At 37.7% G+C, this 14,057-nt stretch overlaps 1 protein-coding gene across 1 annotated transcript in view; it reads left to right on the plus strand.

The window, feature by feature from the left end:
- Window positions 1–14,057, plus strand: part of RARB (retinoic acid receptor beta) — a 724,626-nt gene that overhangs the window by 462,601 nt on the left and 247,968 nt on the right. The gene's annotated exons all lie outside the window — the stretch shown is intronic.

Below are 14,057 nucleotides of genomic sequence, written 5' to 3' on the forward strand. Positions count from 1 at the left end.
GCCAACATATAGTATAACACCCAATGGTTATCCCATCAGGAGTCCTCCTTAGTGCCTGTCACCCAGTCACCCCATTCCCCAACCCTCCTCCCCTTTGTTTGTTTCCCAGAGTTCAATAAACTTTTTATACGTGGCACCTGGTTGAGCCCACTGGTTAATCTGAGGGCCATTATATCCATATGCACTTTTTTTGTATAATTTCTACTCTGTTCAGAGATAAAGTGTCATTTTTCTCCATAATTGACAAATACATACAAGATGACATATACTATATTAGAAGGAAGTCATAATTGTGATGAGCACAATTCAGAACCCCTACAAGCACCAGACATAATACATATGATAGGACTAAATTATAAAAAATGGTACAAAGTGGTATCTGTAAATATTTTAAGCCAAGGAATCTAGTGGGATTAGAACTAGAAACGGAAAATTAAATTTTATTTCATTTGGAAAAGCGTGCCCGGGGGAAATAATGTATAATTCAGATATATCAGTAGAAGAGAATACCAGGATAGTGCTGGTACCGAAAAAGGAATGAATCGTAGTGACAACAAATTTGGTGCTGCACTGTAATCAGATAGTAAGAATTTTTTAGGACCATAAACTGGACTGTAAATTGATGCAGGAACAGCAAATCTGATGTTGTTAGTAAATGGTAAAAAGAAAAGATGCAATGGTACAAATTGCATTACCGAGGACTAGCCAATACAACAATGATGAGATTTTGTACTTCTTTGTCTTTTTCTATATCGGAGACATTTTCATAAATGGAACACATTATTGTAAGAGACAGCACAAATTATTCAAAACCTAGAAGGTGAGAAGGAATAGTCGAAACTATCTGGTTGACCCCCTCATTAAACAGAGGAAGAAATGAGGACCAGAGAGAGAAATAGTTCACATCGGGTTAGCCATATTGGCCAAACAAGGGCCTCTCTTTTCCCATAGAATTTTACTTCTATAGCAACTTACAACTCTATAAATGTTGAATGAAGGAAAACTTAGAACTAATCGTAAGTATCGAGGATTATAAATGGTATTTAAAAACCATACAACATGTTTGCATAGATAAAAAAATAACATAATCATTGAAAATATCTTGTTATCAAAGAGTAGCTACTCTGTCTTGTTCTTTCCTTGTATTCTTCCTTGTGTCTGACACAGAGAAGGCATTAAGTAGATGTTGGATATTCATGAGCTGGATCATTGGTTGATGAGTGGATTATTAGGTGGTTGGATGAATGGGAGGGAGGGAGGGACAGAGGATGGTTGGAAGGATAGGTGTGTGACCTTCGAGGGGGAAATTTAATCTATTCTCTCATTTCCTGAGGAACAAGTGACCTTGGCAATTCTGGGCCGTGCTATCTCAGAATGAACACAGCAATAAACACATTTTTTAATAATCCTAAATGGCAAGGACTTCATATCAGGTAAAATAATAAAGCCAGTCAGTCTCATTTTCATCATCAGTAGACTTGAGATTTCCGAGAGAGGTGCCCAAGAGTGTCAATAGCATGGATAGTAATCATTTGCCTAAAATTACAAACAAGACCTCACTATTTGTGACTAAGTGGAGGAATACCAACTTAGTAAAGAATCGGAATTACAGAGCACAATTTTATTGCTTCTAGAAACCTACAGGAAAATGGAGGCAGCTCATAAAATATTATCTGGAAGAGATCATTGGGGAAAATTCTTCATTAATTGATAAGGATGTGTAATTATCATCTCTTATAAGTGTAAGTGCACCTCCTACAAACTTCAGGATGCTTTTAGGGAGTTCTCTGCATAAAAACATTCTCCTGGCGCCTCTTTTACACTCTTAATTAGATACACAAACTTTTCTGTTCACACCCCCCCACCCCCACCCCAGCCTCTGTCTGAATTTTCCCAAGTTTGGAATTAACACAGTTATTCTGCATTAGTGATGATTTCCAGGACACCACTATTGTTGGTAACAACAGGCATCCTGTTGAATAGTCCACTAGAGATCTGGACCATGCGCTGCCGAGAGAAAGTTTCATTTGAACGTGCCTTCCCCTCGTAAGATTTGTCTGTCTCACTGATTAATTGTGTAATTATTAATCTGCTACGTTTTGTAAACCGATGAACAGAAAATCCGTCTGCCATTTCTCTCCCTCTTTTCTCCTCTGTGTGTAGCTGAATTCAGTCACCATCAGCACTAAATTCTGCTCAGAGTTCACAGCCGTCACGATCGCTGGTGCAGTTTTAGGTTAAGCATATTTTATCCATAAATTGCTATATTTGGTTCTCGAGTTATTATTGCAGTTCCTTGGGGTACATTTAAATCCACCTTATTGTAATAGATTATGGAATATAGTGGCTAATGTGTCTAATGTAAAATAAATGACTATAATGATTTATGATGCGACACTTCAATTTTATTGAACATAAGGATCATTGTACTAAAATGGATGGTGTATTGCTGGTTTAGCATAAAATACTGAATAACATATTCAAGAAAATGAATGGCTCGGCCAGTTCATAATATCCTGCCCTTTCAGCTGAGAGGTCTTTAATAAGCAAGAGTGTCATTACACTTGAAAATGTATGTATAGGTAATCCATTATCTAGAACAATGACAGGGATCTGCTCCAGTCCTTATTAAGAAGGGACTCTTCAGGAGAAAAAGCCATTCTTTGGTCTTCCTGAAAGAATGATGTCCACCCAACCGCCGGGCAACTATAACAGTGCTTAGCAGAATTGTAAGTGGCCCCCACATTTAAAAATTATCGCCTTAAGACTCTCTTGTAACCTGTGAGACAGAAGCGAATTTCAGGGAGGTTTTGATTTTTTTTTCACCATTGTCCTCAGGCAATATCCTTAATGTCCTTTCTGTGTCCATTCGCCAACCTTTTGTTTTAACTCTTACAGTGCCATTTACAGGAACTCCTGCTGTGTGTCTTTCCCTGCGACCCCATGTTTGTGTTTGAACACTGAGTAAGGAGGTAGACTGAAGAAGACCTGAGTGAGCTGTTACTTCTTATTAACTGTGATATTAAAGATAGTTTTCAGTGATATATTGAGCCAATATATGTGTGTTCTCAGGCCTGGCAAATAAAAGGAAATTCTTCTATAAAAGGTAGCAGGTTCAAATTAATGGTACAGGTCTATCTTCCAAAAAGTAGGGGGACATGAAGAATAAGTGAAGTGATATGAACATTTTATCCCCTTTGTGATCTGTGATGCTGCCCTCTGAGCCCCATGATTCTCCTGGGGTCTGATGTGATGATGTAGACAATTCCCACCAAATAATTCTATCCTCATAGAACTTTCTTAATGGTGTCCATCTCTCATGGAAAGGATAACTAGCTTTCCTCCTCTGGCATGGCCATGTTGTTCTTGGGGGTGAGGGAACTGGAATATTTTGAACCAAACTGCTATATTTTGGGTTGGACTCTCACAAATTCACTACCTGTGCCCTCCTCCCCCAGCACGCTCTGAGCTTGTGCCCATCCTCCATCCCTCAGCCCAGACAAGCTCATCTGACCAGCCAAAACTGAGGTGCGGTCAGGTGCCACAGGAGCTCGTGCAGGCCAGAGAACACAGGTCAACATGATGCCATGCATTCCGTGGTAGTTTGGGTTTCTTTCTCCTCAACAGAAGATTTCACCACTGCTTGAAAAGACATGGGTCACAAAGAGAAGTTAATAAGACCGTGAGGTGAACACTGTGTGTGGAGTTAAGGAGTTTTACATTCCAGAATTGAAACATAATATTGACAGTGGATCTGCACTATGTGGATTTCAGGCATTTATTTATTCAGGATACACTCTGGGGGCATTATTATTATTATTATTATTATTATTATTATTATTATTATTATTATTGAAAAGGTAACAAACATAGCCTAGAGCTATTCACTGCAAAGAGTGACTAGGGATATCTTGATATCCTAAGTGAATTTGGGAGGTCAAAGTCTTGTGGTAAAGCAGTCTATTTCTGGAACACTGTGGATGTTTTCTCTGTCATCAACTAAAAACGAAAGTGATTAGTGACTATCTTTTTGCTAATGGTCAAGTTGCTTTTGGATCTCTTGATACATTAATCTAGAAAAGACCAAGGCAAAGGGTGCTGAGATACTTCTGGCCCCAAAAGACCTCTTGACCTCTATAACCTGCCCATCCTCCATTTCTAAACCTCAGGATTCTTTTCCACCATAAATTCTGCACTGTCATCAAAGATTGCCGGGATGTTTTCATAATGCATATTAGGGCTTTTTCTTTTTTTCTTCACACCTTCACTATTTTCCCTCAAAATATTGTAGTACCTTTAAATGGTTCATAAGGTCTTACCACTGCCCTCTTGTTTTCTCTGCATTATACACCCACACTATCTTCAGATTGAACCCCTATCGGATCATCTTGGGAATGGTTCCACAGTATTACAACTACAGAAAAGGAGCTTACCAGGGCCAAAACACACAATCTAGAGATTGGCCATTGAAGGGCCTTCTTGCTCTCACTCCATTACCAGTGCCGCAACCTACCCTACCTCCCCACTCAGTGTTCCCAGCGCCTTCTCCTTCCTACTGCCCCTTCATACTGTGCTACCTACATAGTCTTCTGCTTTCACTTGTTCATCAAGGCAAATGTCTACTTGACTTTCTAAATTCTTATGTCTTACATCTAGTGCCACGATAATATTCAGAATCCAGGCTTCCCTTTACTGTGGGTCCATGGGTAGAGTTACTGATGTTAAACGTGTTTTTCAAAGTGCTAAAGGAGCTCTTTCTAAAACCTGGGATTTGCATCCATATTTTGACTGGTGGTGATATTTGACTTCTTTCCCACTGAATTCTTTCCACTATTTCTTCTTTCAATCCTGAATCATATATTAAAAACCCAGGTAAACCCTCGATGTTCTTTACTTAATCCCCTCAAAATACTTTGATTTACAGAATAGAGACTTCTACCTGAGAAATATTGAAATATCCACCCATCATTAATGTTTAAAAATTGTTTAATCTCTATCCTCCTTCAAATGACAAGCTGTATAAACTCATCAAATGAGCTCTGGGTTTCTTTGTAGGAGCTCTGTTTCTCTAAGTGTTATATTATCTGTATGATAATCTGCTTCAGGTTAACAGGCAGACCCTATTCTTGAGTTGGAGGGCTCAGTGTTAATAAGTCATAACTTCTCTATAGAATGAACTCTGAATTCAGTGAGATAGCTTCTAGACCAAAAAATAGTTGTTTGAGGAATGTATGGAGGCAGGCAGTTGGAGGATGGATATGAGGATTCTTAAGCTCATCTGGAAAAATTTAAAGACAATTAAAGTTAAAAGAAAAAAGTTTATGAAAAGAGACAAAGAAGAGAAGACCTCCTTTCCATATAATAAAATACATTATAAGCAGTGGCAATTGAAACAGTGAATGAGTGGTGTAGGAGTAGCAAGAGAGGTGGTCCCAAGTATATGAATCAGTACATGAGGTGGCCATTTAGATGGTGAAATGGTGTATCACTTAATACATGTTGGAGGAGAAATAAAGCAAGCTTTCTATTTCATTCCTTCCACCTGAAATAAACTTCAGGTAACTCACAGAGGGACAAATGATCATAATGGGAAAAAATATATAGTTGCTACACAAAATTTTTAAAAGAAAGCATAGGTGTATTTATGCTAAAGAAGGGAGAACCTTTCTGGGAGTGACATGAAATGCAGGAGCTGTAAAATAAAATATTGATACATCTGACTACAAAACAAAATTAGGCTCTCATCAAAAATCAGAAGCCAAACAACAAATTAGTATAAGATATTTACAATACATATTTCAAAGATCTGACTTCTTTACTGAGCAAAATAATTCACTTATATATGAATATACATATGCAGATAGAGACACATGATGTATGAATACACAGGTAGCAGTTTAACTTCTCCAAATAGATTCATGATCTTTATGTGCTCTGGGAGGATACACGCAAATTTTTTACCCTGCTTTTTTGGATAATCTTTCATTGAATATAATTTTGGAATCTTACTCTTCTAATAGTACAAGCATGCATTATTTTTACAAAGAATGAAAACCAGGATACCTGGGTGGCTGAGCCATTGAGCGTCTGCCTTTGGCTTAGGGTGTGATCTTAGAGTCCCTGGATGGAGTCCCACATTGGGCTCCCTGCGTGGAGTCTGCTTCTCCCTCTGCCTGTGTCTCTGCCTCTCTCTCTGTGTCTCTCATGAATAAATAAATAAGATCTTTAAAAAGAAAATGAAAACCTTTGTTGATACTGTGTTTAACTTTGAGTGACCCATAAATCAGTGGTTCTTACTCCTTTTGGAGATAAAGACTCCTTTAAGAGTCAGGTGATAGCTATGAGTTCCATTTCCTGACAGGGCACAAAAATATAGACACTCCAAATGCCGCCTAAATTATGAATCCTTGCTCTAAGTGATTCTCCTAAAGTGAGTTAGTCACAGTTACAATTGCTATATAACCACAGCTAAACATAGTGGCTTAAAACATGAACCATGATTCTGTGGATCAGAAATTCAGGCAGGATACAGCCAAGTGCAGCTTATCTCTGCTTCAGGTGAGATTGGCTGTGTATAACAGGTTGTGAGGATCCACTAAGGCCTTGGTCTGGGGCCTCGGTCCTATCTGTCACCTGAGGTGATTCAGTACTGCTCCATGCAGCTTCTGTCTGACAAAGTCCCCTAACCTAGCTACATGATCTTTGGAGACCTGGACCTGGCAGTTACACAGCATCATTTTCACCACCTCTATTGGCCAGAGCAAGCCGTGGTGGCCACCCCAGATTCAAGGTGAGGGGAATTAGACTCACAGTCTTTTTGCAGACAGAGACAGCATAGTCATCCTGCAAAAGGACTCGAGGTAGGGTTGGGATTGCTGTAACCATTTTTTGAAAATAAGCTCCCACAGTTTGACTCTGAAAATGTGGTACTTTTAGCCAACATATGAATTTGTCTGTGACCTAACATTCATATTCAACAAAACTGATCTAGGAGTGACTGTAAACTTACAATGGTCATCTATTCAATTTAAATACCCAAGATTTTTGGTGGTGGTGGTGGTTGGTTGGTTGGTTGGGTTTTTGTTTTGTTTTGTTTTGTAGCTTATTCAAAATTACTATATGTATGGAATGGAAAAGTAGATGCCATAAGTTTAGCTGCTATATAATGTATTTCACCCATTTTGATATAAAAATATTTTGCCTATAACTTGACAACTCCACTTTCTAGTTTGGAAGCTCTTCAGAAAACTAATGCTGTCCTGGGTAATGAAAGGTCATGCATTTTAATGCTGGACCTTTAGGCACACACCAAGGGGAAGAACTGGAAAACAAAACAAAACAAACAAACAAAAAAACACAAGCCATGGCCTTAGAGTGGATTAATGTAGTGAAAAGATGTAAAAATTAAGGCTAATTTATGGCCCCAAAGCCCAAGGGAGCTTCTAGTTAAGTATGATAAATTGAGCCACAAGTTTATCTTCCTTCTGAAACACCAGTCACACACTAGTACTTCACTTTTCAATGACAACAGACAATTAAGAATCACTGGACATATGAGGAAAGCTTCTGATATAAACTAGGCCCCAGAATAAACAAACAAGAGAGGAACTTGAAAAAAATATGATAAAGGAAAGAGAAGAAAACCATGAAAATTACTGCTTGCAGTCTCTGATAAATTTGAAGCTATTTTAATAAAGATCAGAAAAATGAAAAGAAGAAACAAGAAAGAGCTCTTGGAAATAAATGTAAAATAGCTAAAGTAAAAAAAAAAATGTCAACTCCACATTTTCTTGTGGTCTCAGTTTTAGCTGAATTCAAAAGAAATGCGAGATGATTTTTCATTCTTATCATCACTCACCTTAAACATATGTGAGAGAAGGTGAGGAGATCTATGGAGGAAGGGCAGTATTGAGAATTTTTCTAGAGAGAGTTGGTGTCTTTTTTGCTCAGTTTACCCTGGGGAAAGGAAATTAACTTTTAGAGAAACATCAGAGATGTTGCCACACATCTTCCTAAAATGCAGGAGGACAGAATGGTGTCTAACTCCAACAAGAGAACAGGGAGAAAAGACTTTGCACAGTGCATCCCACTGGTGCTTGAACAAATGTTTGTGCTTCCCATGGGTCACATGGGGAAATTATGAAAAGGAGCAGAAATGGAGTCACTCTCAAAGGGACCCCTAGATGGGCAAAATGTCCCCAACTGTCAATTGAGACAGTTGCCTAATTGAGTCTATTTTCAATACCTGGAAGAGGCTGAAGTTTCTTTCAAATGCAGGATGAAAATATTCAAAATAATATGGTCAGCAGACTATGGTATTAAAAAACAATGCCCTTATTTCCTGAATTCAGCCTTCCAAGTCCAACTTTTTTTCAACAGAGTAGTTACATTTGTGGTCTCACCATCCTTTAGCATGCCCTTAGAGGATCAGTAGCTCCTATTATCAACCCCTGAGTCTCTTCTGAAAGTCTGAGGTAATCTGAAAGTCACAATATCCTTTAATAAACATTAAAATATTTAACCAGTAGACTAAGTGAGAATGTTGACACATTTCCAAAAAATGTAGAATAAAAAGACAAAGGCATTGTAAAATAAGAGGGAGAAACAAAAAGAGTTAGATTAACCCAGAAAGTTTAACATTTGACTATGTAGAACTCCAGAAAGAGAAAAGAGAACAGGTGGGTAGGAGGGAAATAAAAAAAGGAAGTTTCTAAGATCTGAAGGGCATGAAGTTTCAGACTAAAAGGACACAATAAATGCTTAGGTACAATAATTGAAAAATTAATAAATACAAAGATCCACACCAAGAAACGCTACTGGGATATTTCAAAATAATCCATAAAAGAAAACCCAGAAAGCATTCAAAAAAGGGGGAAAAGTCATACTGAAAGTGATTGGAATCAGAAAGACATAAGACTTTTTAATAGACACATTAGAAGAGAGAAAAACATAAAACCAGTATTTTTTATCATTCTGATTGGAAAATAATCTGATGCACCTGCCTAAACTTTTCATCCAGTGCGAGCATAGAATAAAGACATCTTCAGATATGCATGGTCTCAGAATATTTCCCCTGCACACTTTCCTAATGTGATCCTCAGGATTTGACTTTAGCCAAATGAGGCAATTAACTCCAAAATAGAAAGGATCCATGAAATAGAGTGTTCAACACAGGAAATCAGAAATATAAAACAATATCCAGACAATGGGAAAGATAAGGTACTAAATGACAGGCTATACCATTAGTCTGTAGAGAAAGGGGTTCAAGATAGATCAAGAGAATAAAGTGCTCTGGGAATGGGTTCTCCAAAGAGGGAGTGAAAAGAAGTTGATATATTATCTGGTCTATTTGACTATTGGAAAATAATACTTATAATAGGGCATTTAAAAGAAAATTAAGGATATGTAGAAAACTAGCAAATTTTTAAAAAGAAGCAATTTTGAACTCATCTGTACAAGAAATGAAAATAAATCATAGTACACTACTTGGCTCTGCAATAAATAATAGTCCTGAAAACACTGTTGATTTCACAAATCTTTATTAGGAATTATAAATATTCCTGCTATATCATTATAAATATACACTTAAAATTGAATGGGGAGGGCAGCCCAGGTAGCTCAGTGGTTTAGCCCTGCCTTCAGCCCAGGGTGTATCCTGGAGACCTGGGATCGAGTCCCACGTCAGACTCCCTGCAAGGAACCTGCTTCTCCCTCTGTCTGTGTCTCTGCCTCCCTCTCTCTCTCCATCTCTGTCTCTCATGAATAAATAAATAAAATACTTTTTTAAAAATGGAATGGGGAGAATGATGTAAAAACTATATTTTCATGTCTCATAAAGAATATCAATATATAAACTATAAAATTAATATACTAATAAATATTAATATAAGGAATTTGGCAATCTGGTGACCAGAATAAATTGCTCAAAGGAGATTTCAGGAAAAGAGATGGGAGTTCAGGGTATGGGGAAGGAGGGATTACATGTTATATTTCTTTTTCTTTTTCTTTTTTTTTTTAAGCAATGTATGTGTGTCACTTTGGCAAAGAAATTAAAAGGAAACAAAAAGAAGGATATCCAAAGTGGATTGATTCAATTTCATCATTCAATATTATTTTTTGGTCACCTTTTTTCCAATCAGTATGAGTTGCGGAGAGTGTAAAAATGAGACCCAACCATTTTCCCCGTGGAGGGTTTGGCATACAGAGGGAGGAAAATAGGGGAGTGGTGTAGTGAATGGAGAGCACCAACTCTGAGTCTAGCCTCCACCCTTAATGGGTAGCTGACTCCAAGTAACCTCTGTGCTTGTTTCCTCATCTGTATATGGAAATGATAATGGAACAAACATGTTGTGTAGATTTGTTGAGAGGATTAAGTAAGCAGATATAGAGTGCTTCAGTACTTAGCACATAGTAAGTGCTCAATAAGCAGCAGTTATCACTAGATTTTAGCTAATAACACACACATCATGAACTGGTAAGTGCAGTGCTAAAAGGCCACCCAAAATGCTTAGGAAACAAAACCCATGGATTAAAAAAAAAAAATGTGTGTGTGTGTATATATAAATATATATAGTATACATATTATAAATATATATAAATATAAATATATATATATTCACTGATAAAGACAATATTTAGTTACAGGGCCCTGATTGTGAAATGAAAAGCTTTGCAAAAGCAATCCATCATTTGACAGATTTCCAGAACCCAGCGTGTCAGTATGTAATTGCTTGGCCTCTGTCTCCTGCATTTTGCACGTCAGGCCAGGTTTGGCGCTTCATTACCTTGCCTTGGCTCCACTAGGTCCATCGGGGCAGTTGCCTCTTAAGGTTTCTGCCCCAGCATAACTGCTAATAACATTCATCCCATCTTCTGGCTGTCAACTGAAAGGCCACTGAGAGTTTACTTCCTGAGAGGAGCTCTGCTGAAGAAGAGATAACCGAGCCAAATAGCCAGAATCCCACATGTTTACTTTTTACAAGGGCAGGCAAGCAAATACTGAGCCTGTGCTTCTGAGGCCCTTATCTATATGTTCTCTGCTATATTCTTTTCTTGAACTGATTTTGTCACCTATGCAACCAGGGAACAGACCAAAGGAAAGCACCACAGAGAGTGGGAAGCATCCAAATATGGAAATTTTGTTGGAGTATAAAGTAATATAGCCATTCATAAACTTTCAAAGTGAAGTCAATAAATCATTTATTTGATTATTATTTACCCAATAGACAGAGATTTTTAAAACATGCTAAACATACTGTGACCTTAGGAGGAAAATAGGAAAGAAAATTATGTATTCCATATGATCTTATCTATGTAAGAAGAGGACAAAACAACAACAACAACAACAACTGGAAGGAAATAAACCAAAATGTTAAGAGAGGTCATTCTGAGTTCAAAGATTATGAATAGTTTTTATTTCCTTCCTTATTCCTTTTCTTTCCTTTTTTGTTTTTATTTAGGAAGTCTATTACTTTATCATGAAAAAAAATATATATGATTTAAAAATAAGTAGTAATAGCCTCAAGATAAATAACACAAATTTAATTCCACAAATATTTGAGTACTTATTTTCTAATACCCCGTTAGATGCTTTTAGAATTCAGTACACTTTGGTAATGAAATTTATTTTATTCATTTAGTATTTAGTTTAATGGTATCTTGTTTTTGCCATTTTCCTCAGATTTTAAAACTTTTGCAGGCAGGAACCAATTGTTAGACTTCTCTGTAACATAGGTGCCTGGCCCAGTTCTCTTCTGATATCAAGCACTTATAAATACCCCAGTCTTGGAGAAGAAAGGAAGGAGTGTGATGTTCCCACCAAGTTAAGATACGTGGAACAGATTCTCGACAATGATGTGAACCACTGGAATATGGCCACCTCTCTCATTACTTGGAACTCCACTGAACTGTTCCTAAGTTTAGTGCCAATTACCTAAAGGTTAATGTGCTGAGCAATACCAGGAGAATTGGGGTTTTCCCAAGAAATGGTCTGTAGCACATTATGTTCAGGCTGAGAGAGTATGATTGCCCGCTTGGAAGCCCCGGAGTGTCCTGTGGTGTTTCTCTCCAAGTACTGTTCTACTCTAGGAGGCTTTAAGAGAGGAAATCAAAATGCCAGGGAAGTAAATGAAACTGGACAGAGTATGAACATATCATCAGTAACTATTTGCAACTCATCATGGATGCAGTGATGAACACACCCCTGCCCTCATGGAAATTACATTCTAATAGAGAAGCTCCATTAGATCCCAGTCTGTTGGAAAGGGATACCATTGACAAGTGAGACTGGGAATAGAGGGAGCTTCGGATCTGGGTGCTAAATGAGAAGAGGCAGGAATTGGAAAGGCGTACTTTGTTGTTTTTCATAGTTTTCAGTTTGGATGTGTCAACCACTATCACCACCACCCTGCACCCTACTCTTCCCCACATGCAGAAAAGAAAAAATCAGAACATGTCTGCTATAGAATTGTATGGGAAATCATTCCATACCATGTACCAACAGTCATAAATATTTATTTTTTAGGAATATGATTCTCCAATTCAGGATCCTAATCACCACCAGTTTAGCTATTTTAGGAAGCATTTTGTTTTTCAAAGAGAACTTACAGCATTTATTTGAAAAGTTCCCCCAATCTGACGGAATGCTGACTCTTCTGGGGCTTTAGCAAGAGGAGCAATCAATCTCATCTCCTTCATTTGCACCTTGTTCAGTCTGCTCCAGAAACTGGATTTCTTGATGTGACTTGAACACATCAGGAATCCTTCCCATCTCAAGGCTTTTGCTGTTATTGTCCTCTGTGCCTGGAAAGGGCTCCCACTGAATACTTATCACTCTTTCTTGTTCATTGTTCAATTTCTTGTTTAGAGGTCATCTCCTTACAGAGGCTTTTCCCCTAACCATGCTAGCTATGACATCCCCAGCCTTTATCCTGCTTAAATTGTCTTTAGAGTACTTATTCTTTCCTGAAATTATAAGTATTTATTTGCTTATTTATTTTCAATTTTTTTTCCCTAGGATGTAATTTCCATAAGTATAAATTTCTTATTTGTCCTCTTCTCTTCTACATCTCCAGAGCCTAAAAGAGTAGATGATGCAGTGGATACTCAATAAATATTTGTTGAATGAATAAATGGATTAATTTAATTGAATTGAGTTTACCTAGGGCTAATAATTGAAAGCTCAAGAAAATGAGATCTAAAAATTATAAGTTACCACTACAAATAATTAATAGTATGTCATTCATTGAATCATAGGCTTTAAGAATAAAATCACCATTACTGAGCACCCCAAAACACACAGAAATAGGAAAGTACCAAAACATTAAAGTTTCCTTGGGCTTATTTGCTCTATTTTGATCATAGAAGATGACATAACCTGTAATTTCCAAACCCACTCAACTTTGAGATCCAGCCTATTTTGCAAGAGGCATCCCATGGGAGAGCTAGAGATAGAATCTAGAGGCTATGTTTACCAAGGGAATGCTCTCGTCTGTAGGTCCCCTGGCTATTGTCACACTGTTTGTTTTTCATGATTGGAATGTGTAGCACTATTTGGGGGTGGGCTAGTGTCTAAATTGAATGGGTGAAGAGAAACAGAAAGACATTCTCTTTGCCACCTTTGTAGAAAGGCGGCTGGGAATATATGTACTGAATTACCCGCTGTCAATTATTGATGGCTTTGGCTGGAGTCATTTACCCTCTCTAGTTACTTTGACATATGGCCAAAAGGCAGCTGTCAGCCTGCCTTTTCTTCACCAACCCCTTATCCACAGGAAAGTTCTTAGGAAAAACTCAGCAAACTGAACTCACCCTTTAGAAGCTTCAATGGATTTCTGAAGAATTTAAGACAACCTGATTATCTCTAAGAGGATAAGTCAGTCATCTGTTGATTCATTTAATTTCATCTAGGAGAGTAAGGCTGTCATTTAGCAGTTCGCAGCAATACAGCTGCTCTGGTTATTACAAGAAATACTTGGGTACCACATGGTAAATAGCCATTACCCTGAGCACTCTGCCCCCCACCAGAGTTACCTGGGTTTCCCTACAAAAACCTGTTA

This window comes from Canis aureus, chromosome 22, assembly GCF_053574225.1.
Source record: "Canis aureus isolate CA01 chromosome 22, VMU_Caureus_v.1.0, whole genome shotgun sequence".
NCBI classification, from domain to species: Eukaryota; Metazoa; Chordata; class Mammalia; order Carnivora; family Canidae; genus Canis; species Canis aureus.